Source organism: Mobula birostris, chromosome 28 (genome assembly GCF_030028105.1).
Source record: "Mobula birostris isolate sMobBir1 chromosome 28, sMobBir1.hap1, whole genome shotgun sequence".
NCBI lineage: Eukaryota > Metazoa > Chordata > Chondrichthyes > Myliobatiformes > Myliobatidae > Mobula > Mobula birostris.
The window spans coordinates 10,461,164-10,488,434 of record NC_092397.1 but is presented as its reverse complement, the minus strand read 5'-3'; the positions used below and the strand labels follow the sequence as shown (position 1 = coordinate 10,488,434).

The following is a 27,271-nucleotide window of genomic DNA, read 5'->3' as shown; positions in this document are numbered from 1 at the left end:
TGCTGCCATCAGGAAGGAGGTACAGGAGTCTGAAAACACACATTCAGTGATTCAGGAACAGCTTCTTCCTCTCTGCCATCCAATTTCTGAATGGACATTGAACCCATGAACACTACCTCACTACTTTTTTATTTCTATTTAGGCACTATGTATTTAATTTAACTATTTAATTTAACTACTGTAATTCAATTATTTCTGTATTATCATGTATTACATTGTACTGCTGCGCAAAGACAACAAGTTTCACAATAGATGCTGGTGATATTAAACTTGATTCTGATTCTGACTGTCCAAGTTAATTTTCTGAGGGGTTCAATATGCTCAGCTCTTAAAAATAATAGTTAAAAACAGAATCAGATTTAATAATACTGACAGCGGTACACTGCAATACAATACATAATAATAAAAGACTATTAACACACACCCACACACACCCTTTTCTGTTGGTAAGTGTCAAAAAAGCCAAATTAAATCCGCTGTGATTCAATGTCGTAAAACAGCGGTCCCCAACCACTGGGCCGCGGACCGGTACCGGGCCGCAAAGCATGTGCTACCGGGCCGCAAAGAAACGATATGATTCAGGTGCACCTTTCCTCATTCCCTGTCACGCACTGTTGAACTTGAACATAGGGTTGCCAACTGTCCCGTATTTGCCGGGACATCCCGTATATTGGGCTAAATTGGTTTCTCCTGTACGGGACCACCCTTGTCCCGTATTTCCCCCGCTAAGGTACAGTGTTCCTATGAAACCTTTCATGCCGAAATTGTGTGAAGCGAAGAAGCAATTACCATTAATTTATATAGGAAAAATTTTTGAGCGTTCCCAGACCCAAAAAATAACCTACCAAATCATACCAAATAACATATAAAACCCAAAATAACACTAACATATAGTAAAATCAGGAATGATATGATAAGTACACAGCCTATATAAAGTAGAAATAATGTATGTACAGTGTAGTCAGGAAGATTAAGCCAAAAGTGATCTGTGGGAAAAAATCGGCACGTACGCGCATGCGCACACAGGTGCCCGCGCAAGGCTTCATGGTCACGGTAGTCTTTCTCAGGGTAAACACAAGTGTCCCGTATTTGACTGCTACTTTTGTCCCTTATTTGGGAGTGAGAAAGTTGGCAACCCTAACTGTAAAAGACATGTTGAGGTGAGTTTAACCCCACTTGAACCCCCCACCCCCCCCCGGGTCGGCCGGTCCATAAGAGTATTGTCAATATTAAACCGGTCCACAGTGCAAAAATGGTTGTGGACCCCTGTTGTAAAGCATGAAAACTTTCTGGGGGGAGGGGGGGTGAATACTTCCTATAGGCACTGTGTATGTGTGTGCGTGTGTGTAATTTTTTAAAATACAAAATTTGTGCAAAAATAGAAATATAAGAAGTAGTGATGTAGTGTTTATGGGTTCATTGAAATCAGATGGCAGAGAGGAAGAAGCTGTTCCTGAATCATTGAATGTGTGCCTTCAGGCTCCTGTACCTCCTTCCTGATGGTAATAATCAGAACGAGGCCTGTCGTGGGTGATGGGGGCCCTTAATGTTGGATATCATCTTTCTGAGGCACCGCCTTTTGAAGGTGGCCCCGATGCTGGGATGCGGGTACCCATGATGGAGCTGGCTGAATTTACAACTTCCTGCAGTTTACTCTGATCCAGTGCAGTGACCCCCCCCCCACCACACCAGACGGTGATGCAACCAGTTAGAATGCTCTCCATTGTACATCAGTAGAAATTTACCAGAGTCTTTGGTGACATACCAAGTCTTTTCAAACTCCTAATGAAATAATGCCCCTGTTGTGCCTTCTTTGTATCAATATGTTGGGCTCAGTACTGGGTGTAGTTAAGAACTACTTAATATATGTTAAGAAATCGTCGTCTTCGACTTCTTTGTCTCCTTCTCATTATGATTATTATCCGGTTCCATTTCTGAATAGTGGTGTCATTCAGGACGTGATGATGGGGTACTCGATAATTGTAATGCCACTTAACACCGAGTGATGTTTAATGATTCCACAACCTATGGACTCACTTTCAAAGACTCTACAACTCATGTTCTCAATATTATTTATTTAGAAGCACGCAGTCCTCTTTTATTGTCAATTAGTAATGCATGCATTAAGAAATGATACAGTATTCCTCCGGTGTGATATCACAAAACACAGGACAGACCAAGACTGAAAAAAACAAACAAAACCACATAATTATAACATATAGTTACAACAGTGCAACAATACCATAACTTGCTGAAGAAGTCCATGAGCACAGTAAAAAGTTCAAAGTCTCTCAAATGTCCCACATCTCACGCAGACGGGAGAAGGAAGAAAAACTCTCCCTGCCATGCCCGACCACAGTCCGACTCAGAGTCCGAAAACTTCAAGCCTCCGATCAGCTTTCCGACACCGAGTACTGAGCGCCATCTCTATCCGAACGATTCGACCTCAATCTCGGTCGCCAACAGCAGGCAAAGCCGGGGATTTTGAGGCCTTCCCTCCGGAAGATTCCCGATCGCGCAGTAACAACAGTTTGGCTGCTTTTGCTCATTGGTTGTTTGTCAGTCTTTGTAGTTTTCCATTGATTCTATTGTATTTCTTTGTTCTGCTCTGAATGTCCACAAGAGAATGAATCTCGGGATAGTGTATGATGACACACTGCATACTTCAATAATAAATTTCCTTTGAACTTTGAATGATGTTTAGCTGTTGATAAGACCATAAGATATAGGAGCAGAATTAGGCTATTTGGCCCATCGAGTCTGCTCCACCACTTCATGGCTGATCCATTTTCCTCTCAGCCCCAATCTCCTGCCTTCTCCCCGTAACCCTTCACACCCTGACCCATCAGGAATCTAACATCCTCTGCCTTAAATATACATGAAGACTTGGCCTCCGTAATTGCCTGTGGCAACGAATTCCACAGTTTCACCACTCTCTGGCTAAAGAAATTCCTCCTTGTCTCCTTTTTAAAATGACGCCTGTCTATTCTGATGCTGTGCCCTCTGGTCTTAGAGTGCCCTACCACAGAAAGCATCCTCTCCACACCCACTGTAGTGAGGTCATCCCTCATTCTTCTGAATTCCAGTGAGTAGGGGCCCAGAGCCGTCAAACACTCCTGTACACAGACATGCACAAGTTGCTTCATTTACTGAAGAGTTTTGAATAGACTTCAACGTAATCTAATCATTGGCGACCAGCTCCTGCCTCTGACGTAACGGAAAGAAAGATCAATACATTGTTGGCCATAGGATACTGTGCTGAGGAGCTCCGACACTGATGTCCTGCAGCTGGGGTGATGGACCTCCAACCAACTTACTTTTTATGAGTTTTGTCTCCAGCCATTGGTGTTTTCCTTTTGGTGTCCGTTGCCCTTGGTTTTAACAGGGGTTTCTTAAGCCACATTTAGTCAAACATCGGCTTGATATTGAGAGCATTCAATCTTGCCTCATCTCTTCAATTAATTCAGCTCTATTGTTTATATCGATTACTACTATCAAAAATACCTTCCAGCACTTTGCTAATGATTGTGGTAAGACTGGCTAATGATTACCTCGATTGGATTTGTCCTGCATTCTGGGCAATTTTCCATTCTGAATCAGAATCAGGTTTAAAATCACCGGCATACATCGTGAAATTTGTTGTCTTTGTGGCAGCAATAAATTGCAATAGATAATAATAGAAATTGTAACTGACAGTAAGAAGGAGCGATATCACAATAACCATCCAAATGCACACAAGAAGAGCTGTATCAAAACTTTGTGCCGAAGAGCGGAGACACGTGGCAGCACAGCAGAGCGAAAGGATGAAGAGGAGAAACATCTCTTCAAGGTATTCGCACAAAACAGATAAACAGATGGCCTCAGATAAAGGTGCCTTCAAGGTCGACAATGCACCAACCAAGAAGTGACCAAAGGGTTGGCCCTTCTGTACATTCGAAATACCTCAGAAATGACATCCTGACTGCTCCAAGAATTTCAGTCGCGCATAAACTAAAGGCTGATTTATACTTGTGCGTCAACTCGATGCCGTAACCTACGCAAGTGGCCTACGCCATTGTGAGCATTTATACTCGTGCGTTGGTGTGTCTGCCTCGCTCTGCGATTTGGGCACATCATGCATGCGCACACACCTGCCCACGCAAAGCTTCATGGTCATGGTAGTCTTTCTCGGGGTAAACAAGTTTAAAGCAAGCGTCTTTTTTCGTGAAAGCGAAATGTGTCCATGTGCCCTCCATAATTTCGGGAAAGCATTGCAGCCAGAGTTCCTTCCCTGCCCTTCAGTTGCCCAGTGGGAAGGTACTGCAGCGTAGGAGGAAATACGATGCTACTAAGCGGACCAATCACAGCTGTTGCGGTCTGCGTTGCCGCGATGCGTAGTTACATTTTGGGAGAGGTGCGCGTCAGGCTACGGCGTAGGGATCCGCGTAGGGTTCGCGGCAGTGCCGTACCTATGGCGTCAAGTTGACGCACAAGTATAAATCAGCCTTAACAGCAACGTTGCGGAGAGCACAGTGCAGACCTAAAGAGCTAAATAAATAGTGCAAAAAAAGTTCACGGGTTCTATGTCCATTCAGAAATCGGATGGCAGAGGGGAAGAAGCTGTTCCTGAGTTGCCGAGCATGTGCCTTCAGCCTCTATATCTCCTTCCTTGATGCTGGGGAGGCTTGTGGCCCATGATGGAGCTGGGAAGATACCAATGTTGTGACCGTACTGGAACAGCCTGTCGTAAGGCATAATTCATTCTGAAAAGCAGGTCATTAGTGCTGCAGCCAAGCTGTTGAAATCCCATTATACCTTAATGCTCTGTGTTTAATGCTGTCAGCCATATTGTGATGTTATATGCAGTGAACCGAACAGCTTCTGCAGTACTGATAATGTTCTCCATTTGAACAATCTGTTCAATTGTGCGTCACCATTTGTGACCAGAAGTGCCTAGAACTGCAGAGTTTTGATCTGGTCTGTTGATTATTTTTTTTTAACATTTTTCAGCTCTGTCTTTTAAGAGCTGTTTTTGCAACTGAGCACTGGTGTGGTGCTGTGCTGCGTGCTGCAGGAGGTTGGCATGTTATTTTTGGGAATGCCTAGGGTCCCCTCCTAGCATGCTTTTCTGCGTTCCATATCAAAGCAAGTTTGATCCCTTGGCTAATGGTAGAGTAAGGGGACCCAGAGACATAGAGACCTGGAGCAGAAATAGAGCATTCAGCCTATCGTGTCTGCTCTGTCATTCCATCATGACTGATAAATTTTCCCTCTCAGCCCCATTCTTCTGCCTTCTCCCTGTAACCTTTGATGTCCTTACTAATCAAGAATCTGTCAACTTCCACTTTAAATATACCCAATGACTTGGCCTCCAGAGCTGTCTGTGGCAATGAATTCCACAGATTCTTCATCCTCTGACTAAAGAAATTCCTCCTCGTCTCTGGTCTAAAGGGACGTCCTTGGATTCTGAGGCTGTGCCCGCTGTTCTTAGATTAACTAGAGGGGTGATTGATAATTTTGTGGCCTTGGTTAGAATAAATCAATTTTAGAAAACCTAGCACATATATTTTTCAGCATAGTCCCCACCTACATTTACACACTTAGTCCAGCGGTCGTGGAGTATACGGATCTTGGACCTCCAGAAAGTGCCCAAAGCAGGGGTGATTGATAAGTTTGTGGGCTACGGTAGGTAGAGATGAGCTCTCGTTACGTGCACAGGCAGTTCAACTCTTTCAGTGATTGTGCAGAAAGTTTGAGGTTAATAACTCATCTCCTTCTACCTTAGGCCACGAACTTATTAATCACCCCTGATGAGTTATTAACCTCAAACTTTCTGCATAATCACTCAAAGAGTTGAACTGCATATGTATGTAACAAGAGCTGTATAACTCATCTCCTTCTACCTTAGGCCATGAGCTTATCAATCACCCCTCGTAGCCCACGAATGGAAAAATCCTTTCCCACTGGCTAAAGAAATTCTTTCTCATCTCTGTTCTAGAAGAAATGTCCTTGTATTCTGAGGCAGTGTCCTCTGGTCCTAGACTCTCCCACTTCTGTACTTTTCAGTCCAAATTTTAAATCGGTCTTCCCCCATTCCCTGAACCACCTTCTAAGGAGAATGACCACGTTCTGCCGTAGCATATTATCAATTCAATTGAATTCAAGTTTAATTGTCATTCAACCATACATGAATACAGCTGGAGACGACATCCCTCCAGGGTCAAGGTGAAAAACAGAGTACCAACAGACCCACGCAGCACAAAGCACGCGTAGCACATTTAAGATAGCAAACACGTGCAAGATATCAGTAAAATACAGCCATGCAAGATAAATAATCCAGACCCTGTGTCCATGACTGCCGCAGAAATCTGCAGTCGGCCACAATGCAGCTTGTCTTCTGCTGTGTAGGCGGGGGGTTGGGGGGGCAACACTTCCTCTAGCCTGGATGCTGCGTCAGTGGAGTGCGCTGGCTCTGATGCCTGAACACCTCTTGTGCCCTAGATTTGATGTTCTGCTTTAAGTGGGATGGAACTTTGATATTCTCATACTTGATACTCAAGACATCCTTCACGACCATTCCAGCAACTATCTACCACCCACTTGTGAGAGGACATATTTTGCTCCCGAGGCCCTATTCATGTTTAGGATTTATAATACCAGCTGCCCACTGTCGTGTTGTAGGTCTGTCTCGCTATTCAAATTGATGCCAGCAATCCTTTGATGTTGGTGAACGTTGGTAGTTCGGGTCGAGGTGCTTGGTGTTGCGGAGTTCGCCAAGGTTGGCAGTTAGCCTGCGGACGATTCATCACCATTCGAGGTGACACCCTCAGTATGGGAACACAAACAGACGGTACGGAGCCGTGATCCACCATCACTGATCTCAGTAGGTGAGGTCCAAGAAGGAAGCCACAGAGGTTCTGTCGCAGACAAAACGCGGAGCAGGCACGAAAATATTTAGATGTTTATCTCTTCTGATAACTCCATAACATATCGAAATAGACTCCATCTACGAACCCCTAAGAGCCAAAGAGACACAAGCCAATAGAATTCAAAGGTCAACTGAAGGGGTAGCCAATCAGGACCAAGGCTAACAAATGGGGGGGTGCGGTGAGACTATATATAAAAAACACGAGCACTTCTAGAGATAAACACCAACAACTGTGCACTGAGGAAGTCAGGCTCAACTGGTGGTGAAATGTCTGCAAACTAATTGCCAAGCTCGGAGGTCTTTTCTCTCAACACACCATGTCAGGGCTCTCCTAAAGAATTACAACCAGGTTAGCCAGTCATGAGCGACCCCTCACCGTTTGGATGTAGCTGATTTTATCCAGCAACAATCCAGCCCTTTGTGGAATGAAAGATTAGATTAGATTATGAGAACACTCAGTCCTCTTTTATTGTCATTTAGAAATGCATACATGCATTAAGAAATGATACAATGTTTCTCCGGAGTGATATCACAGAAAACAGGACAGACCAAAGACTATCACTGACAGAACCACATAATTATAACATATAGTTACAGCAGTGCAAAGCAATACCATAATTTGATGGAGAACAGACCATGGGCACGGTAAATAAAGTCTCAAAAGTCCCTGAGTCAATGGACTCCCGAGTCCCTGATAGCGGCGGCAAAAAGGAGAAGCTCCCTGCCAAAAACCTCCAGGCACCGTCAACTTGCCGATGCCTTGGAAGCAGCCGACCACAGACGACCCTGAGTCCGTCCATCCGAAAACTTCGAGCCTCCGACCAGCCCCTCCGATACAGCCTCCCGAGCGCCTTTGACCTCACCCCGGCTGCTGAAACACGCAAAGCCGAGGATTTCGGGGCCTTCTGCTCCGGAGGTTCCGGTTACCACACAGTAGCAGCGAAGTGGGCATTTCAGAAGTTTTCTAGGTGTTCCTCCATGCTCTCACGTCTGTCTCCATCAAATCAGAATTGTGCACGGTCCCCTACTTGACAGATAACAGACATCACCACCAAAGTGGCCGCGCGCGCTGCAATCGTGCCGCCATCTTCTCCTCCTCCATCCAAAGATAATACATTTCTTTGGGAAAATTTAGACAACGTCGCCATGGGCAAGCAATCTTGACTGCTCCTTGTCAGGCGGTTACGGGGCGCATTGTCTGTGACTTCTTCCATGTCTGGCAGCTGAGACTCACTACCCCTGGCACAAGCCCTCATAATTTAATTCGGTGTTTTCAAAACTAGAAAAGCAATTAGAAGGACAGAATGCCATGCTGTTCACAAAGGGTAAGACGAGGGAACACACGTCAACCGTCATGGAGGGATCAGAAATGAAGAGAGAGCAGTTCAAGTTCCTGGATGTCAATATCTCTGAGGACCGAACGTTGTCCCGGCATATCGATGCAGCCATAAAGAAGACACAACAATGGCTATATTTCATTAAGAATTTGAGGAGATTTGGTACATCTCCTAAAACACTCAAAAATTTCTACAGATGCACCATGGAGAGAATTCTGACAAGCTGCGTCACGGTCTGGTATGGGGGAGGGAGAGGCTACTGCACAAGATCAAAGTAAGCTGTGAGGAATTATAAAATTAGTCAACTCTATCATGGGCACTAGCCTCCAGGGTATCCAGGACTAGGTGGCATCCATCATTAAGGACCCCCATCACCCAGGTCATGCCCTCTTCTCATTGCTACCACCAGGAAGGAGGTACAGGAGCCGGAAGGCACACACACAGCGATTCAGGAACAGCTTCTTCCCCTCTGTTACCTGATTTCTGAATGGACATCAAACCCATGAACACTACCTCACTACTTTTTTATTTCTATTTTTGCACTAGTTATTTAGTTTAACTATTTAATATATATATATACTTGCTGTAATTCACAGTTTTTTCTCTATTACATTGTATTGCTTTGTACTGATGCTGCAAAGTTAACAAATATCATGACGATGATGTTAAACCTGATTCTGATTATAAAATGATTTATTTCAGATTCTGGAAGAATTGCCTTTGTCAGAACCTAGTCAGTGTTTCTCTGTGAACTGAGTTTTTTCCCCACTACACTTAGCTACTCACAGCATGTTTCCCTTCTACTCCCACTATTCGCCAATCCCTCAAATACCCACAGTGATCGCCTGTCCACCTGCCTATTAATGCGAATATCAGCCAATCATTTGGCAGCAACTCGGTGCATAAGAGCATGCAAACCTGGTCAAGAGGTTCAGTTGTTGTTCAGACCAAACATCAGAATGTGGAAGAAAATGACTTTGACCATGGAATGATTGTTGGTGCCAGATGGGGTGGTTTGAGTATTTCAGAAACTGCTGATCTCCTAGGTTTTTCACACACAACAGTCTTTAGAGTTTACAGGAAACGATGAGAAAAAACAAAACATCCAGTGAGTGACAGTTCTGTGGGTGAAAATGGCTTGTTCATGAGAGAGAGGTCAGAGGAGAAAAGCCAGACTGGTTCAGGCTGACAGGAAGGCGACAGTAACTCAAGTAACCACATGTTACAACAGTGGTGTGCAGAAGAGCATCTCTGAACGCACAACACATCAAACCTTGAAGTGGATGGGCTACAGCAGCAGAAGATCATGAACATGTACTCAGTGGCCATTTTATTAGGTAGAAGAGGTATCTAATCAAGTGCCAACTTAGTGTTTGTATCAAGCCTTCCCTTAAATATTCAGAAATGGGTCATTCTACAGAGAATGACTAAACAGTGAGGGAGATTTACAGTCCATGATCTATATACAAACAGTGGACTGAATGCACAAGCTAAACTGGAGGGGGGAGGGGGCGAAGGAAATGAATACACAAGTTAAACCAGATGAACGGAAAATTTGCAACCACATGATTAATATACAAATAGTGAAGACCAAACTGGGGGAGAAAACAAAATTAATTTCAAAACAATTTCATAATTAGGGTGAGAATTTGGGTTCAAAGTAAATTTTATTATCAAAGTGCATATATGTCACCATCTACAACCCCGGGATTCATTTGCCTGCAGGCATACTCAGCCAATCTATAGAATACATAGAACATAGAACATAGAATAGTACAGCACAGTACAGGCCCTTTGGCCCACAATGTTGTACCGACCCTCAAACCCTGCCTCCCATATAAGCCCCCACCTTAGATTCCTCCATATACCTGTCTAGTAGTCTCTTAAACTTCGCTAGTGTATCTGCCTCCACCACTGACTCAGGCACCAACCACTCTCTGAGTAAAAAACCTTCCTCTAATATCCCCCTTGAACTTCCCACCCCTTACCTTAAAGCCATGTCCTCTTGTATTGAGCAGTGGTGCCCTGGGGAAGACGCGCTGGCTATCCACTCTATCTATTCCTCTTATTATCTTGTACACCTCTATCATGTCTCCTCTCATCCTCCTTCTCTCCAAAGAGTAAAGCCCTAGCTCCCTTAATCTCTGACCATAATGCATACTTTCTAAACCAGGCAGCATCCTGGTAAATCTCCTCTGTACCCTTTCCAATGCTTCCACATCCTTCCTATAGTGAGGTGACCAGAACTGGACACAGTACTCCAAGTGTGGCCTAACCAGAGTTTTATAGAGCTGCATCATTACATCGCGACTCTTAAACTCTATCCCTCGACTTATGAGAGCTAACACCCCATAAGCTTTCTTAACTACCCTATCCACCTGTGAGGCAACTTTCAGGGATCTGTGGACATGTACCCCGAGATCCCTCTGCTCCTCCACACTACCAAGTATCCTGCCATTTACTTTGTAATCTGCCTTGGTGTTTGTCCTTCCAAAGTGTACCACCTCACACTTCTCCGGGTTGAACTCCATCTGCCACTTCTCAGCCCACTTCTGCATCCTATCAATGTCTCTCTGCAATCTTTGACAATCCTCTACACTATCTACAACACCACCAACCTTTGTGTCGTCTGCAAACTTGCCAACCCACCCTTCCACCCCCACATCCAGGTCGTTAATAAAAATCACGAAAAGTAGAAGTCCCAGAACAGATCCTTGTGGGACACCACTAGTCACAATCCTCCAATCTGAATAGTAACTGTAAACAGGAGGAATGAAAGATCAACCAGAGTGCAGAAGACAACAAACTGTGCAAATGCGAAAAGAAGAAGCAATAATTTAAATATTAAAAACATGAGATTGAAGAGTCCTTGATAGTGAATCCATTGATTGAGGGAACATTTCAAAGATGGGACAAGTGAAGTTGAATGAAGCTATTCCATTTGGTTCAAGAACCTGATGTTTGAGGGGTAGTAACTGTTCCTGAACCTGGTGGTGTGAGTCCTGAGGCTCCTGTACCTTCTACCTGATGGCAGCAGTGAGAAGAGAGCACGGCCTGGGTGGTGGGGGTCTCGGATGATGGATGCTGCTTTCCTACGACAGTGTTTCATGTAGTTGTGCTCAATGGTTGGGAGGGCTTTACCCGTGATGGAATGGGCAGTATCTGCTACTTTTTGTAGGATTTTCTGTTCAAGGGTATTGGTGCTTCCGTACCAGGCCATGATGCAGCCATTCAATATACTCTCCACTACACATCTATAGAAGTTTGTCAAAGTTTTAGATGTCATGTCAAATCTCTGCAAACTCTTAAGGAAATAGAGAGCAAAGTATTAATATATCTTTTAGATTATGAGAACACTCAGTCCTCTTTTATTGTCATTTAGAAATGCATACATGCATTAAGAAATGATACAATGTTTCTCCAGAGTGATATCACAGAAAAACAGGACAAACCAAAGACTAACACTGACAGAACCACATAATTATAACATACAGTTACAGCAGTTCCAAACAATACCATAATTTGATAAAGAGCAGACCATGACAGGTAAGAAAATGTCTCAAGTCCCGATCGACTCCCGAGTCCTGAGTCCCCGATAGCAGGCGGCAAAAGGGAGAAACTCCCTGCCATAAACCTCCGAGGCACCGAAAACTGCCGATGCCTTGGAAGCAGCCGACCACAGCCGACACTGAGTCCGTCTGTCCGAAAACTTCGAGCCTCCGACCAGCCTCTCCGATACAGCCTCCCGAGCGCCATCCTCTGCCAAGCGCCTTCGACCTCACCCCGGCCGCTGAAACATGCAAAGCCGAGGATTCAGGGCCTTCTGCTCCGGAGATTCTGAACCACACAGTAACAGCGACAGCGAAGCAGGCATTTCAGAAGTTTCTCCAGATGTTCCTCCATGCTCTCACATCCGTCTCCATCAAATCAGAATTGTGCACGGTCCCCTACTTGACAGATAACAGATATCAATCACCGGAGAGGCCGCGCACGCTGCCATCGCGCCGCCATCTTCTCCTTCTCCACTTTATGTGTATCATGTAACAGTATATGTATCAGTAACAGAGGATGCTCAAATATTGAAGGATAATTATCCTTTCATATACATGGAACTAAGATGCTATTAAATGCAATTTAATTCCTTGCAGCATTATTTCACTTGGACTGTCACCTCCCAGTTTCACTGCTGCAAAGGAAACAACTCTTGTTTTTCATGTGGGACATTTATAGTCTGTGTAATGATCAGCTTGCTAGGACAGAGAACAGAGAAGATTCAACCATCTTGCTGTGGTTTGGAGCCACAGACAGGCCTGATTGAGTAGGGAGGGCAGACTTCCGTAAACCAAAGACTGTCTGTGAACCAGATCGGTTACCAAGCAATTCAGTTCTGTTGTCAGCATCACTGTCACTAGCCTTTTTTGCTAAATTTATTCCTGTGACTTTGCCCGCAGAAAATCAGCAATGATTGAAACTTCCCTTGAATGTCGGTGATGCTGCAAGATACAATTTTCAAAGTACTTTTATTACCAAAAAGTAGGTTTGCTTTATGCAGCCTTGAGATTCGCCTCCTTCCAGGCAGCCACAAAGCAAGGAAACCCAACAGAACCCATTAAACACGAGAGAAGACCGTCAGATGCCCGGTGAGCAGAGAGAGAGAGCCACGGCTTCAGTTCAACACAGAGACGAGCAAACCCCGCGGGAACAGCGAGCCGAACTGGACCGTCCCTCGCCTCCGACCCCGACACCCCGACCATTTCAATCTGGCTTGGCGCTTAAATCATTCAAACCTCAGGTCATTCCTTGCTCTCTGCCACTTCGATACACCCTCAGGCTTGGACTCCACCACTTCCATTCGGAGAGAAAGCAGGAGAATTGAGTTTGAGAGGGATAATAAATCAGCCATGATGGAATAGCAGAGCAGACTCGATGGGCTGAATGGCCTAATTCTGCTACTATGCCTTGTAGGCTAACGTAAATCATACTTTCCTGGAGGCATGGCAGCGTAGCAGTTCGCGTAACATTATTAGATTAGATTATGAGGACACGCAGTCTTCTTTTATTGTCATTTAGTAATGCATGCATTAAGAAATGATTCAATGTTTATCCAGAATGATATCACAGAAACACAAGACAAACCAAGACTAAAAAAAAACTGACAAAAACCGCATAATTATAACATATAGTTACAACAGTGCAAAGCAATGCAGTAATTTGATAAAGAACAGACCATGGGCACAGTAAAAAAAAGTCTCAAAGTCTCTCGAAAGTCCCATCATCTCATGCAGACAGTAGAAGGGAGAAACTCTCCCTGCCATGAACCTCCAGCGCCACAAACTTGCCGATGCAGCACCCTGGAAGTACCCAACCACAGCCGACTCTTGAGTCCGTCCGAAAACTTCGAGCCTCCGACCAGCCCTCTGACGCCAAGCACCGAGCACCATCTCTGCCAAGCGCTTCGACTCCAGCCCCGATAACAGGCAATAGGCACAGCCAAGGATTTAGGGCCTTCCCCTTCGGAGATTCTCGATCGCCCAGTAGCAGCGGCAGCAAAGCAGGCATTTCAGAAGTTTCTCCAGATGTTCCTCTGTGTTTCTCACGTCTGTCTCCATCAAATCAGGATTGTGCACGGCCTCTACTTAACAAATACATTATCATTTTGGAGCGGCCGCGCGTGCTGTGTTGCACCGCCATCTTCTTCTCCCCTGCTCTTTCAATTCCCGCTGATGTCTGTACGGAGTTTGTTTGTTTTCCCCGTGTCCAAGAGGGTTTCTTCCGAGTGCAAATTACGTATGGGTTAAGGTTGGTAAGTTGTGGCCATGCTATGTTGGCGGTGAAAGCATGGCCACACTTATGGGCTGATCCCTGCATATCCACAGGCTGCAAGAAGACACATTTCACTCTCTGTTTCAATGTACACGTGATAAATAAAGTTCATCTTTAATCTTCCCTTTTTTAATGGAAAGGAACTTAAGAACTTGGCTCAGAATGGTTGCAGAATAGGTATGAGTAAATGCATTGCTGGTTACTTCCCAAAGTTTTGTAGATTCTGGAACAATTCTGACAGAGTGAAGGACAGCTAACGTAACCCTGCTCTTTATAAATGAGGCCGAGGGAAAATGTCAGACAGTGACCTTGCCGAGCCGTCGTCATTCCGCACCACGAGCCTCCGGAAGATCCTTCGTATTCTCTGGCCAGGAAAGATCTCCAACCACGCCCTACTCCTTCAGTGTCACCGCGAGGACGTGGCCACAATCATCATGAGGAAATATCGGAGATGGATTGAGGATGTGATGAGAAGAGAGGCCAACTCCATCGTAAAGACAGCACTTCCTTGGACCCCCCTGAAGGGCAGGGGAAAGGCAGGGGGCCAAAGACAACTTGGCACCGTACCGTAGAGGAGGAAATGAGAACTCTGAACCGCACATGGGGCACAATAGAGAAGATGGCCAAGGACAGAGAGAGATGGAGAACCTTTATTGCTGCCCTAAACGCCAGTGGTGTAATGGCCCATAATGAAGGGAGAAAATTAGTAATTAATAATTGGGAGCAGGGAAAATGCTAGAGTCACATGTAAAAAATTTAGTATCAGAGAGTTTGAAAACAGTGAAGGGATCAGACAGCGTTAACACAAAAGATGTGGTATATCAAACCAGCAGATTTTTTTTGAGAATACAGGATAGGAGAAGAATGGTGTATTTGGACCTTCAGAAGGCTTTTGAAAAGTCCCATTTAAGAGGTTGCCATGAAACTTAAAGTACATCAAAGTTCAAATACATTTATTATCAAAGTATACATTATACAGCCTTGAGTTTCGTCTTCTAACAGGCAGCCGTGAAACAAAGAAACCCAAATGAACATGTAAACCCTTTTTAAAAAAAAGACCATCAAACACCAAATGAGCAGAGAGAAGAAGTAAGCAAATCATGCAAACAACAAACGTAAGCAAATAGCGGTCAGAATTGAAGTCCGCAAAGACAGTTTGCCCAGAGACCCTTAGTTCAGCACGGAGCTGTACTGGCCCGACCCTCGCCTCGGACCCTGACACCCTGGCCTTTTCAATCTGGCCCAGTGCATAAACCGTCATCCAAACATTGGGTTCAGTCACTTGGAAAGATTGGGATTGGGGGATAAGCTACGGATGGGTCGGGAACTGCCTGACAGACTGGTTAGCAGAGAATAGAAATAGGCGATCACCCAAGGGATTCTGGAGATACCGGAGGCCCTGATGCAGGGTCTCGGCCCAAAAAGAAGATTGCTTATTCCCCTCCATCGATGATGCCTGGCCTGCTGAGCTCCTCCAGCATTTTGAGTATTTTGCTTCAGAAATAAACCTTTGTGTGGAGGAGGTGAATAGATCACCACTTGTTCAGAACAGTTGTTACTTTTTAACCTTCAGGCTCCTGAACCAGCATGGAAGAACGTCACTCACCTCAGCTCTGAGCTGATTCTACAACCACTAGACTCACTCGAGATGTTAACATTCATTTTCTGTCTGCACTAAGACGAGCTTATTTAATGCCTTCATCTACAAAGAATAAAAATTAGATTTTTCAGGCTTTTTTTAGTTCAATCTGCCCTATTCAGACTGAGAGCAGTGGTCCTTGTTAAGGATAATGTTGATAGTCTCCCCTTCGTGCTCCTTCATAAAGGAATTTCTTTATCCAGGGGGTGGTGAATCTGTGGAATTTGTTGCCAAAAGCGGCTCTGGAGGACAAGTCATGGGATATCTTTGAGGCAGAGGTTGATAGGTCCTTGATTAGTCAGAGCATGAAGGGTTAACGGGGAGAATGCTGATCAGCCATGATGAAATGGTGGGAAAGACTCGATGGGCCAAATGGCCTAACTCTGCTTCTATATCTTATGAACTCACTTTCAAGGACTCTACAACTTATGTTCTCAGTATTGCTTTTAAAGGCATCAGTTAGTCTTGTGAGACCATGGATCTGCGCCTGGAAAGTCTTCACTCTCCAGGGCGCAGGCCTGGGCAAGGTTGTATGGAAGACCGGCAGTGGCCCATGCTGCAAGTCTCCCCTCTCCACGACACCGATGTTGTCCAAGGGAAGGGCAAGGGCCAATACAGCTTGGCACCAGTGTCGTCGCAGAGCACTGTGTGATTAAGTGCCTTGCTCAAGGACACAACACACTGCCTTGGCTGGGGCTCGAACTCACGACCTTCCGATCGCTAGTCGAACGCCTTAACCACTTGGCCATGTGCCCACAGAGTATTATTTATTTATGTATTTATTAGCGCAGTTTATCTACTTTTACCCATTGGTTGTTTGTCAGTCTTTGTAAGTTTTCATTGATTCTCTTGTATTTGATAGATTATTGATTGATAGATTCTTGATTGGTCAGGGCATGAAGGGTTACGGGGAAAAGGCAGGAGACCGGGAACTGAAAGGGAAAATGGATCAGCCATGATGAAATGGTGGAGCAGACTCGATGGGCCGAGTGACCTAATTCTGCTCCTATATCTCATGGACTTATGGTCTTATTTCTTTGTTCCACTGTGAATGCCTGTATGAAAATTAATCTCAAGGTAGTAACCGGTGATGTGTCTGGACTTTGATAGCAAGTTTGCTTTGACCTTTGAAATATTTTGCCTCCCAGCTGTTCACAATGTAGATGAATGATTCGGGTGAGAAAAATGAAATGTCACGTATCCAAGTTTGTGAACATTACTGAGCGAAGTGAGAGTCTGACCTGCGAAATGGATGCAGAGAAGCTCTGTCGTGATTTAGACAGGATGAGGGTGTGAGCAGATGCAGAAATTTGTTTGATGGCACTTTTATCCAAAGGGTGTTAAATTGGGGAAAGAAAAGGAGATCTAAAACCAGGATGTTGTTGTACACCAGTCAATAAAAGTAAACTTCAAGTGCAGCAGGCAGCTGGGATTCAAGACTCAAGATCGTTTAATGTCAGTTTCTGGTCCACACGTGTAAAGGAGAACAAAAGAATTTGTTAAATGCAAGCAGGCTCTTTCCACTAAGGTTGTTTGGTACAATAACCAGAGGTCATGGGTTGAAGGTGAAACATAGAAAACATACAGGACAATACAGGCCCTTCAGCCCACAAAGTTGTGCTGAACATGTCCTTACCTTAGAAATTACTAGGCTTACCCATAGTCATCTAATTTACTAAGCTCCATGTACCTATCTAAATGTTTCTTAAAAGACCCTATCGTATCCGCCTCCACCACCTTTGCCGGCAGCCCATTCCACGTGCTCACCATTCTCTAAGTAAAAAACTTACCCCTGATGTCTCCTCTGTACCTACTCCCCAGCACCTTAAACCTGTGTCCTCTTATGGCAACCATTTCAGCCCTGGGGAAAAAGCCTCTGACTATCCACACGATCAATGCCTCTCATCATCTTATACACCTCTATCAGGTCACCTCTCATCCTCCATCGCTCAAAGGAGAAAAGGCCGAATTCACTCAACCTATTCTCATACGGCATGCTCCCCAATCCAGGCAACATCCTTGTAAATCTCCTCTGCAACCTTTCTATGGCTTCCACATCCTTCCTGTAGTGAGGCGACCAGAACTGAAAGATGAGAAGTTTAAGGGGAACATGAGGGGAAACTTCTTCACTCAGAGGGTCGTGAGAGGGTCAGTACAAGTGGTGCATATGAGTTCGATTTCAACATTTAAGAGAAGTTCGGATGGGGACAAGGTTGGTAGGGGTATGGAGAGCTATGGTCCTGGTGCAGGTCAATGGGAGTAGGTAGTTTAAATGGTTCATCACGGACTAGATGGGCCAAAGGGCATGTTTCTGTGCTGTACTTTTCTATGACTCTATTCTGGATCCAATGCAGCACAAAAATACCCTATAATAGAAAGAACACAATAATAAAAAAAACACAATAGGTATAAATACATAAGATAACTTATAAACAGATTACAGTCAGAGAGGAAGTACAAGAGCTTGAAGACACACACTCAGCGATTCAGGAACAGCTTCTTCTCCTCTGCCATCCGATTCCTGAATGGACATTGAGCCCATGGACACTACCTCACTTTTTTCGGTTTTTGCACTATGTTTTAATTTAGCTAATTAATATACATATACATACTTATTGTCATTTATATTTTTTCTATACTATTATGTATTGCGTTGTTCTGCTGTCGCAAAGTTAACCAATTTCATGACACGTGCCGGTAATATTAAACCTGATTCTGATTCTGATCAACACGCACAAAATGCTGGAGGAACTCAGCAGGCCAGGTAGCATCTATGGAAAAAGGTACAGTCGACATTTCGGGCTGAAACCCTTTGGCAGGACTGGAGGGAAAAAAAGCCGAGGAGTAGATGTGAAAGGTGGGGGGAGGGAATTGAGAAACGCCGGTGATAGGTGAAGCTTGGAGGGGGAGGGATGAAGCTAAGAGCTGGGAAGTTGATTGATGAAAGAGACAGAAGGCCACGAAAGAAAGAAAAAAGGAGGTGGGGGAGGAGCACCAGAGGGAGGGGATGGGCAGGGAAGGAGATAACATGAGAGAAGGACAAGGGGATGGGAAATGGTGAAGGGGGGGCATTACTGGAAGTTTGAGTAATCGATGTTCATGCCATCAGGTTGGAGGCTGCCCAAACGGAATATAAGGTGTTGTTCCTCCAACTTAAGTGTGGTCTTATCCCAACAGTGGAGGAGGCTGTGGATAAACATATTAGAACGGGGATGGGAATGGGAAGCAGAATTAAAATGGGTGACCACTGGGAGATCCCACTTGTTCTGGTGGACGGAACGTAGATGCTCGGCAAAGGGATCTTCCAATCTATGTCTGGTCTCACTGAATATACAAGAGGCCACACCGGGAGCACCGGACACAGTATATGACCCCGACAGACTCACAGGAGAAGTGTCGCCTCACCTGGAAGGACTATTTGGGGCCCTGAATGGTAGTGAGGGAGGAGGTGTAGCACTTGTTCCGCTTGTGAGGATAAGTGCCAGGAGGGAGATCAGTGGAGAGGGACGAATGGACAATCGCGTAGGGAGCAATCCCTGCGGAAAGCGGAGAGGGGGGTGGGAAAGATGTGCTTGATGATGGGATCCAGTTGGAGGCGGCAAAAGTTTCGGAGAATTATGTGCTGGACGCAGAGGCTGGTGGGGTAGTAGGTGAGGACAAGAGGAACCCTATCCCTGGTGGTGTGGCGGGAGGATGGGGTAAGAGCAGACCTGTTAAATGGAAGCGATGCAGTTGAAGGGCAGCATTGTTGGTGGAAAAAGGAAAGCCCCTTTCTTTGAAAAAGGAGGATATCTCCTTCGTTATAGAATGAAAAGCCTCGTCCTGAGAGCAGATGCGGTAGAGATGGAGGAATTGAGAGAAGGGGATAGTATTTTTACAAGTGGCAACGTGGGACATGATATAGTCCAGGTAGTTGTGATTATATGTCCATGAAATGATGCTAGGCACAGGAGTGTCTGTATATAAGGTGACTCTGGCAGGAAATCATTAAACAGTGGTAAGGGTGGGTAGGTGTGTGTGGTTGAGGTGTTGATTAGCCTTACTGTTTGGGGAAAGTAACTTTTGGGGAAAGAAGCCAAATAGGATGATCCCCTTCATAGTGAAGATAGGAAGAGAGGTTGCTACAGTTGTACAAGGGCTTGTTGGGACCACACCTTCAGTACTGTGTGCTGGTTTGGTTCCCTTATCTAAAGAAGCGTGTTCTTTAAAACAAGGCTTGCAAAGTTCTTGATTAGACCATAAGATATAGGAGCAGAATTATGCCAGTTGTCCCACCATTTCATCATGACTGATCCATTTCCCTCTCAGTCCCAATCTCCTGCCTTCTCCTTGTGTCCCCTCATGCCCTGACCAATTGGGAGACAGCTTCACTGAGCACCTATGCTCCGTCTGCCAGAAAGAGTGGGATCTCCCAGCGGTCACCCATTTTAATTCCATTTCCCATTCCACTATGTCCATCCATGGCCTCCTCCACTGTCGTGATGAGGCCACACTTAAGTTGGAGGAACAACACCTTATATTCCATCTGGGTAGTCTCCAACCTCATAGCATGAACACTGATTTCTCGAACTTCCGGTAATGGCCCCATCTCCTTCACCATTCCCCAGCCCCTTTTCCATCCTTGCCTGCCCAACACCTCCCTCTGGTACTCCCCCCCCCGCCACTTTTCTTTCTTCCATGGCCTTCTGTCCTCTCCTATCAGACTACCCCTTCTCAGCCCTGTATCTCTTTCACCAATCAACTTCCCAGCTCTTTACTTCATCCCTCCCACTCCCGGTTTCACCTATCACCTTGTGTTTTCCTCTCCCCTCCCACCACCTTTTAAATCTACTCATCTTTTTTTTTCTCCAGTCCTGCCAAAGGGTCTCGGTCTGAAATGTCAACTATACTTTTTTCCATAGATGTCACCTGGCCTGCTGAGTTCCTCCAGCATTTTGTGTGTATTACATCTATCAGCCTCTGCCTTAATTATAACCAAAGACTCGGCCTCCACAGCTGCCTGTGGCAAATAATTCCACAGATTCACCATTCTGACTGAAGAAATTCCTCCTCGTCTCCATGCTAAAAGGATGCTCCCCTATTCTGAGGCTGTGTCCTCTGGCCTTTGACTCTCCCACCATCGGAAACATCCTCTCCACATCCACTCTATCGAGACCTTTCACCATTCGATCGGTTTCAATTAGGTCACCCCTTCATTCTTCTGAATTCTAGTGAATACAAGCCCAGAGCCATCAAACGCTCTTCATATGACAAGCTGTAAGTCAAAGGTTCCAGGGAGATTGAGGTTGGGAAGGGAAATAAATCAGCCATGATCAAATGGCAGTACAGACCCGATGGGCTGAGTGGCCTAATTCTTGCTCCTATGTCTTATGGTCTTGTCGTGGGAGAGGCCAGCAATTTGTGGGTTGGAATTGGTTTAGTATTGTCACATGTACTGAAAAGTCTGTCACGCATACTGTTAATACAGATCAGGCAGGAATGACTTCCTGTGACGCCGAGATGCAGCACAGAGCGTCATAGGAAGTCATTCCTGCATGTGGCCATCAAACTTTACAACTCCTCCCTTGGAGGGTCAGACACCCTGAGCCAATAGGCTGGTCCTGGACTTATTTCCTGGCATAATTTACATATTACTATTTAATTATTTATGATTTTATATTGCTATATTTATACTATATTCTTGGTTGGTGCAACTGTAACGAAAACCAATTTCCGTCGGGATCAATAAAGTATGACTATGACTATGATCAGAACATTACAGTGTCATTAGAAACATAGAAACCCGACAGCACAATATAGGCCCTTCGGCCCACAATGCTGTGCCGAACATGTCCTTACCTTAGAAATTACCTAGGGTTACCCATAGCCCTCTATTTTTCTAAGCTCCATGTATCCATCCAGGAGTCTCTTAAAAGACCTTATCATTTCCGCCTCCACCTCCGCTGCCAGCAGCTCATTCCACACCTCACCACTCTCTGGGTAAAAAACTTAACCCCTGACATCTCCTGTCCTCTGTACCTACTTCCAAGCACCTTAAAACTATGCCCTCTAGTGCTAGCCATTTCAGTCCTTGGAAAAAGCCTCTGACTATCCACACGATCAATGCCTTGAGGTATTGAGGTAAAGTAAAGGCATTTGTTAGTCTTGTGAGACCATGGATCTGCACCTGGAAAGTCTTCACTCTCCAGGGCGCAGGCCTGGGCAAGGTTGTATGGGAGACCAGCAGTTGCCCATGCTGCAAGTCTCCTCTCTATGAGGAAGGGCATTAGGACCCATACAGCTTGGCACCAGTGTCGTCGCAGAGCAATGTGTGATTAAGTGCCTCGCTCAAGGACACAACACGTTCCCTCGGCTGGGGCTCAAACTCACGCCCTTCAGGTCACTAGCCCAATGCCTTAACCACTTGGCCACGTGCCCACCTTGAGGTAGAACATGATAAAACAACAACAGAATGCAGAATAAGGCGTAACAGCTACAGAAAGAATGACTGTAATAGCAACACTGAGTGGATCTGTAGCGAGAGGTGTGCAACAAGTCACCACACTCAGACAGACTGGCAAGATTGGACCTATTGGCTGCTATTTGCTGGAAGATATAAGAATGAGAGGGGGTGCAGTAGAAGAACAAGAGATTCTTAGATGTTTGGACATACCAGATGCTGGAAAGATGGATTCACAGTTGAAGGGTAAGGGATAAGTCATTTCAAAGGCTCAAAGGTTGATTTATTATCAAAACATACAACTCTGAAATTCTTCTTCTCCAGATAGCCACATAACCAAGAAAGAAAATAACGGCAACACCCAAAATCCACCCAAAAAAAATGAGAAAGATAGGGTGAAAACACAGAATTTTAAAAAACGATAAGACTGGAAGTCAATAGTCCAACTCCATATCCAAAGCGCAGAGATATCGATCACACCCTCCAGGCACAGTGGCAGGCCACACACTCTCCCTTCTCCAGCGGCAGAGCGATCTCACCAGTGATAAAAAGGCAGGCAGCCAGCGCTCTCTTTCTATATTCCCCTTAATGTTTCAATCTCCCTCACCGCTTTAATCAGTGAAATGGAGTCGAGATGAAGAGAAATTTCTTCTCCCAGAGAGAATGAACCTGCTGAATTTTTTACCACTGGAAAATGGTTGAAACTGAATCATTATTTGACTTTTTATTAATATTAATAGTCTCAGTGCCCACTTTATGAGGTACACCTGCTAATCAGCCAATCATGTGGCAGCAACTCATTGCATAAAAGCACGCAGACATGGTCAAGAGGTTCAGTTGTTGTTCAGACCAGACACCAGAATGGGGGAAGAAATGTGATCTAAGTGACTTTGACTGTGGAATGATTGTTGGTGCCAAGGGGGTGGTTTGAGTATCTCAGAAATTGCTGATCTCCTGGGATTTTCATGTAACCCAGTCCCTAGAGTTTACAGAGAACACTGTGAAAAACAAAAAAAAAAATCCAGTGAGCGGCAGTTCTGTGGGCGAAAACACCCTGTTAATGAGAGAGGTTAGAGGAGAATGGCCAGACTGGTTCAAGCTGACAGAAAGGTGACAGTAACTCAAATAGCAACAGCGGTGTGCGGAAGAACATCTCTGAACGCACAACACGTCAAACCTTGAAGTGGATGGGCTACAGCAGCAGAAGACCACGAACATGCACTCAGTGGGGGTACCTGGTCAAATGGCCACTGACTGTAGGTCTGAGCATGAAAGGAATCAAAGGAAATGGGATTGAAAGCAAGAACAGGGGGAGCTTGGATAATTAGTCACGACAGAGCACCAAGCTAGAAAGTCAGAGCTGCATCCTGCTGCATTCTGTTTCCATGGATTGTGAAGATATCACCCAGACAACCAACGAACTGGGTGCTAGGCAGGGTGACCAAGTGTGCAGAAGACGACGTCAGTGTACTCAGAATGCTGTCTATTTAAAGAACGATGTCATTGCAACTTCTGGCCAAAAGTATGGTAAATCTCTCCTGATAGAAGCGGGGCCACTTCTCTGTTAAAATAAGATTCAACGATTTCATTTAATATCAGAGAATTTATACAGTATACAACCTGAAATTCTTACTCTTGCAGACATCCGCGAAACAGAGGAAAAATAAACAAAGAATGACAGAAAAATGTTAGAGCCCCAAATCCCCCCCTCCCTCCCACACACAGGCAGCTGTGAAAGCATCAACCTTCCCCCCCATTCCCCTCTCCCTCTCCCTCCCCTGCTCCAGCAGAAGTATCAAACCCCACCCCCCACCATCCACCATGCAAGCAATAGCAAAGCCCCCAGAGTCCATCAAAAACGACCGTCCATCCCAAAACTTCGACATCTCAGACAGGCTCTCTCTCTCTCTCTCTCTCTCTCTCTCTAGTGAGGGAGAGAGGGATATCACTCCTGCCACAGCATGAGGGGAGGCCAGCAGCTCACTGTTCCGATCTTGCAATCTGCCACGTCGCTTGTCCGAATTCCCCCGACTTGAGGACCCACAGCCTCTCGCGGGGATGTTTCAATCTCCCGCCAGGTGAATCACTGCATACAGTTCAGGTGCATACCTCAAGGCACTGATGTAAAGAAATGATCTGTATGGATTGGCATGAAAACACTTTTTCACTGTACATCGGCACACGTGACAATTAACCCTTCAGCCCATCTAGTCTGTGCTGAACTTATTCTGCCGAGTCCCATCGATTTTCATCTCACCAATAGTCCTCCGTACAACTCCCATCCATGCACTTAATTAAAATGTTTGGTCACCAGGAAGTCCCGCTTGTGAAGGATGGAGCAGCGCCCCCCCCCCCCCCCCCCCCAGTTTACGACGGGTCTCTACAATGTGGAGGAAGGTCACGTTGGGAGCACCGGACACAACGGGCGACCCCAGCAGGTTTCGCAGGTGAGGTGTCGCCCTCACCTGGAAGGACTGTAATGTGATACCAAAGAAGATTCCAGGTCTCCATACTTGAGGAAGGATATACTGGCTTTGGAGGTTCACCAGGTTGATTCCAGGGATGAAGAGGTTAACCTATGAGGAGAGATTGAGTCGCCTGGGACTATACTCGCTGAAGTTCAGAAGAATGAGAAGGGATCTTATAGAAACATACAAAATTTTGAAAGGGATAGATAAGATAGAAGTAGGAAAGTTGTTTCTGTTGGTATGTGAGACTAGAACTAGGGGACATTGCCTCAAGATTCAGGGGAGAAGATTTAGGACGGAGATGAGGAGAAACTGTTTTTCCCAGAGAGTGGTGAATCTGTGCCCAGGGACGCAGTTGAGGCTTCTTCACTAAATGTATTTAAGATACAGTTAGATAGATTTTTACATAGTAGGGGAATTAAGGGTTATGGGGAAAAGGCAGATCAATGGAGCTGAGTTTACGGACAGATCAGCCATGATCTTATTGAATGGTGGGGCAGGCTCGATGGGCCAGATGGCCGATTCCTGCTCCTATTTCTTATGTTCTTATGTTCTTATTCAGACTTCTGTTAAATATTGCAATCAAACCCACATCTGCCACTTCCGCTGGCAGCTCGCACACCCCCTGAGGGAAGAGGATCCTCCTCATTTTCCCCTTAAATGTTTCACCTTTCATCCTTAGCCCGTGACCTCTAGTTCCAGCCTCCACCCAAACTCAGTGGGAAAAGCCTGTTTCCATTTACCCTATTTATACCCTGCATAATTTTTGTACCTCTATCACATCTCCCTAATTCTCCTGTGGTCCAGGGAATAAAATCCTAACCTATTCAACTTTTCCCTCTAACTTGGATCCTCAAGACCCAGCAGCATCCTTGTACGTTTTCTCTGTACTCTTTCGATCTTACTGATATATCTCCCTGTAGGTAGGTGACCAGAACTGCACTCTATATTCCAAATTAGACTTCACCGACAACTTATCAAGCTCAACGTAACGTCGCAACTCATCTCTAACCACTCGCAGTTCTAATGAAAGGCTGTCAAGCTGAAGTTTTAACACCATTTCTCTCAAAATGCTGACCTGGAATATTCTGCTTTTATTTCTCTAAAACCGTAAGATATAGGAGCAGAATTAGGCCATTCAGCCCATCAAGTCCACTATGCTGTTCAATCATGGCTGAATTATTGTCTTTCTCAATCCCATTCTCCGTCCTTCTCCCCAAAACCTTTGATGCTCTTGCTAATCAAGAACCTATCAACCTGCACTGTAAATATATCCAGTGACTTAGCCTGTGGGAATGAAATCCACAGATTCACCACCTATTGTCTGAAGAAATTCCTCCTCATCTCTGCTGTAAAGGGACATCCTTGTACTCTGAGGCTGTGCCCTCTGGTCCCAGTATTCCCCGCTGTAGGAAACATCCTCTCCACATCTACTCTGTCTAGGCCTTTCAACATTTGACAGGTTTCAGTGAGAACCTCCCAGCTCGCTCATTCTTCTAAACTCCAGCAAATACAGGCCTAGAGCCATCAAACGCACCTCATAAGTTAACCCTTTCATACCCAGGGTCATTCGCTGGACCTTCTCTAATGCCTATCTTCCATTCTGTGTATCACCTAATCACTGCGATCTGATTGACTTCCACATCTCCAATATTTACTTGCCAAAGCTGTTTAGGACAAGGGTCCCTTCAGCTTGTTTCTCTGAAACAGGAGTTCACAGCCTTTTTTGTGCCATGGACCCTACCATAAACTGGGGGGTCTGTAGACTCCAGGTTGGGAACCCCTGCTCTGAAAAAAACAAACTTTCTATGGGGATCGGATTTGATAGCCAAAACAGAATGCAAATGCATCCATTTTTTGGTCTCTGTAACAAACTGCCACTAACTTAATAACTCAGCGCCATGCGGACCGTGCCATCTTCTTGCAGCAACCAGAGGTCTGAGGTCCCACACCACCAGGTTCAATAACAGCTACTTCCCTTCGACCATCAGAATGAGGACCAGGTTTAGTATCCCCGGCATATGATGTGAAATTTGTTGTCTTTGTGGCAGCAGTACAATGCAATACATAATAATAGAGAAGGAACTGCGAATGGCAGTAAGTATATATACTAAATAGTTAAAGTCATCGTCATGGCTATCCCTTGAGGTCGAGGATGATGGTCTTCGTTCTGAAGAAGTGGCCCACAGAGCGAAGACGCCTGTGCGTGTATTTGTTTAACGTGTACTTGATGTTGCACTCCAAGAAGCACACGGTACTTCACAAATCAACCAACTGATTCCAACGGCATGGAAACCACGACAATTGGAGTTGATGGATTTGTTGCAGCCTTCATCCGCCTTCACAGCCGTTGAGTTCGAAGTAACTTCGCCTGTTCCACCGTTGAGGTCTTGGTTGGATTGTTCTTTGTCAGGGACCTCACCCTCGACCTTACCGCCATGGGTGACCCTACCAGGAGCATAGCTCTCGGGGTCTCAGGACCGCACAAGCTTCTCCACCACGACAAGGTGACAACCCACGGAGAAGTTAAAGTAAATAAGTAGTGCAAAAACAGAAATAAAAAAGTAGTGAGGTAGTGTTCATGGGTTCAGTGTCCATTCAGAAATTGGATGGCAGAGGGGAAGAAGCTGTTCCTGAAGTGTTGAGGGTGGGCCTTCA

General features: G+C 45.3%; 1 protein-coding gene across 1 annotated transcript in view; it reads left to right on the top strand.

Annotated features, from left to right (window-relative positions):
• Positions 1-27,271, top strand: part of LOC140188827 (acylphosphatase-2-like) — a 74,428-nt gene that overhangs the window by 24,464 nt on the left and 22,693 nt on the right. The window lies entirely within an intron of this gene.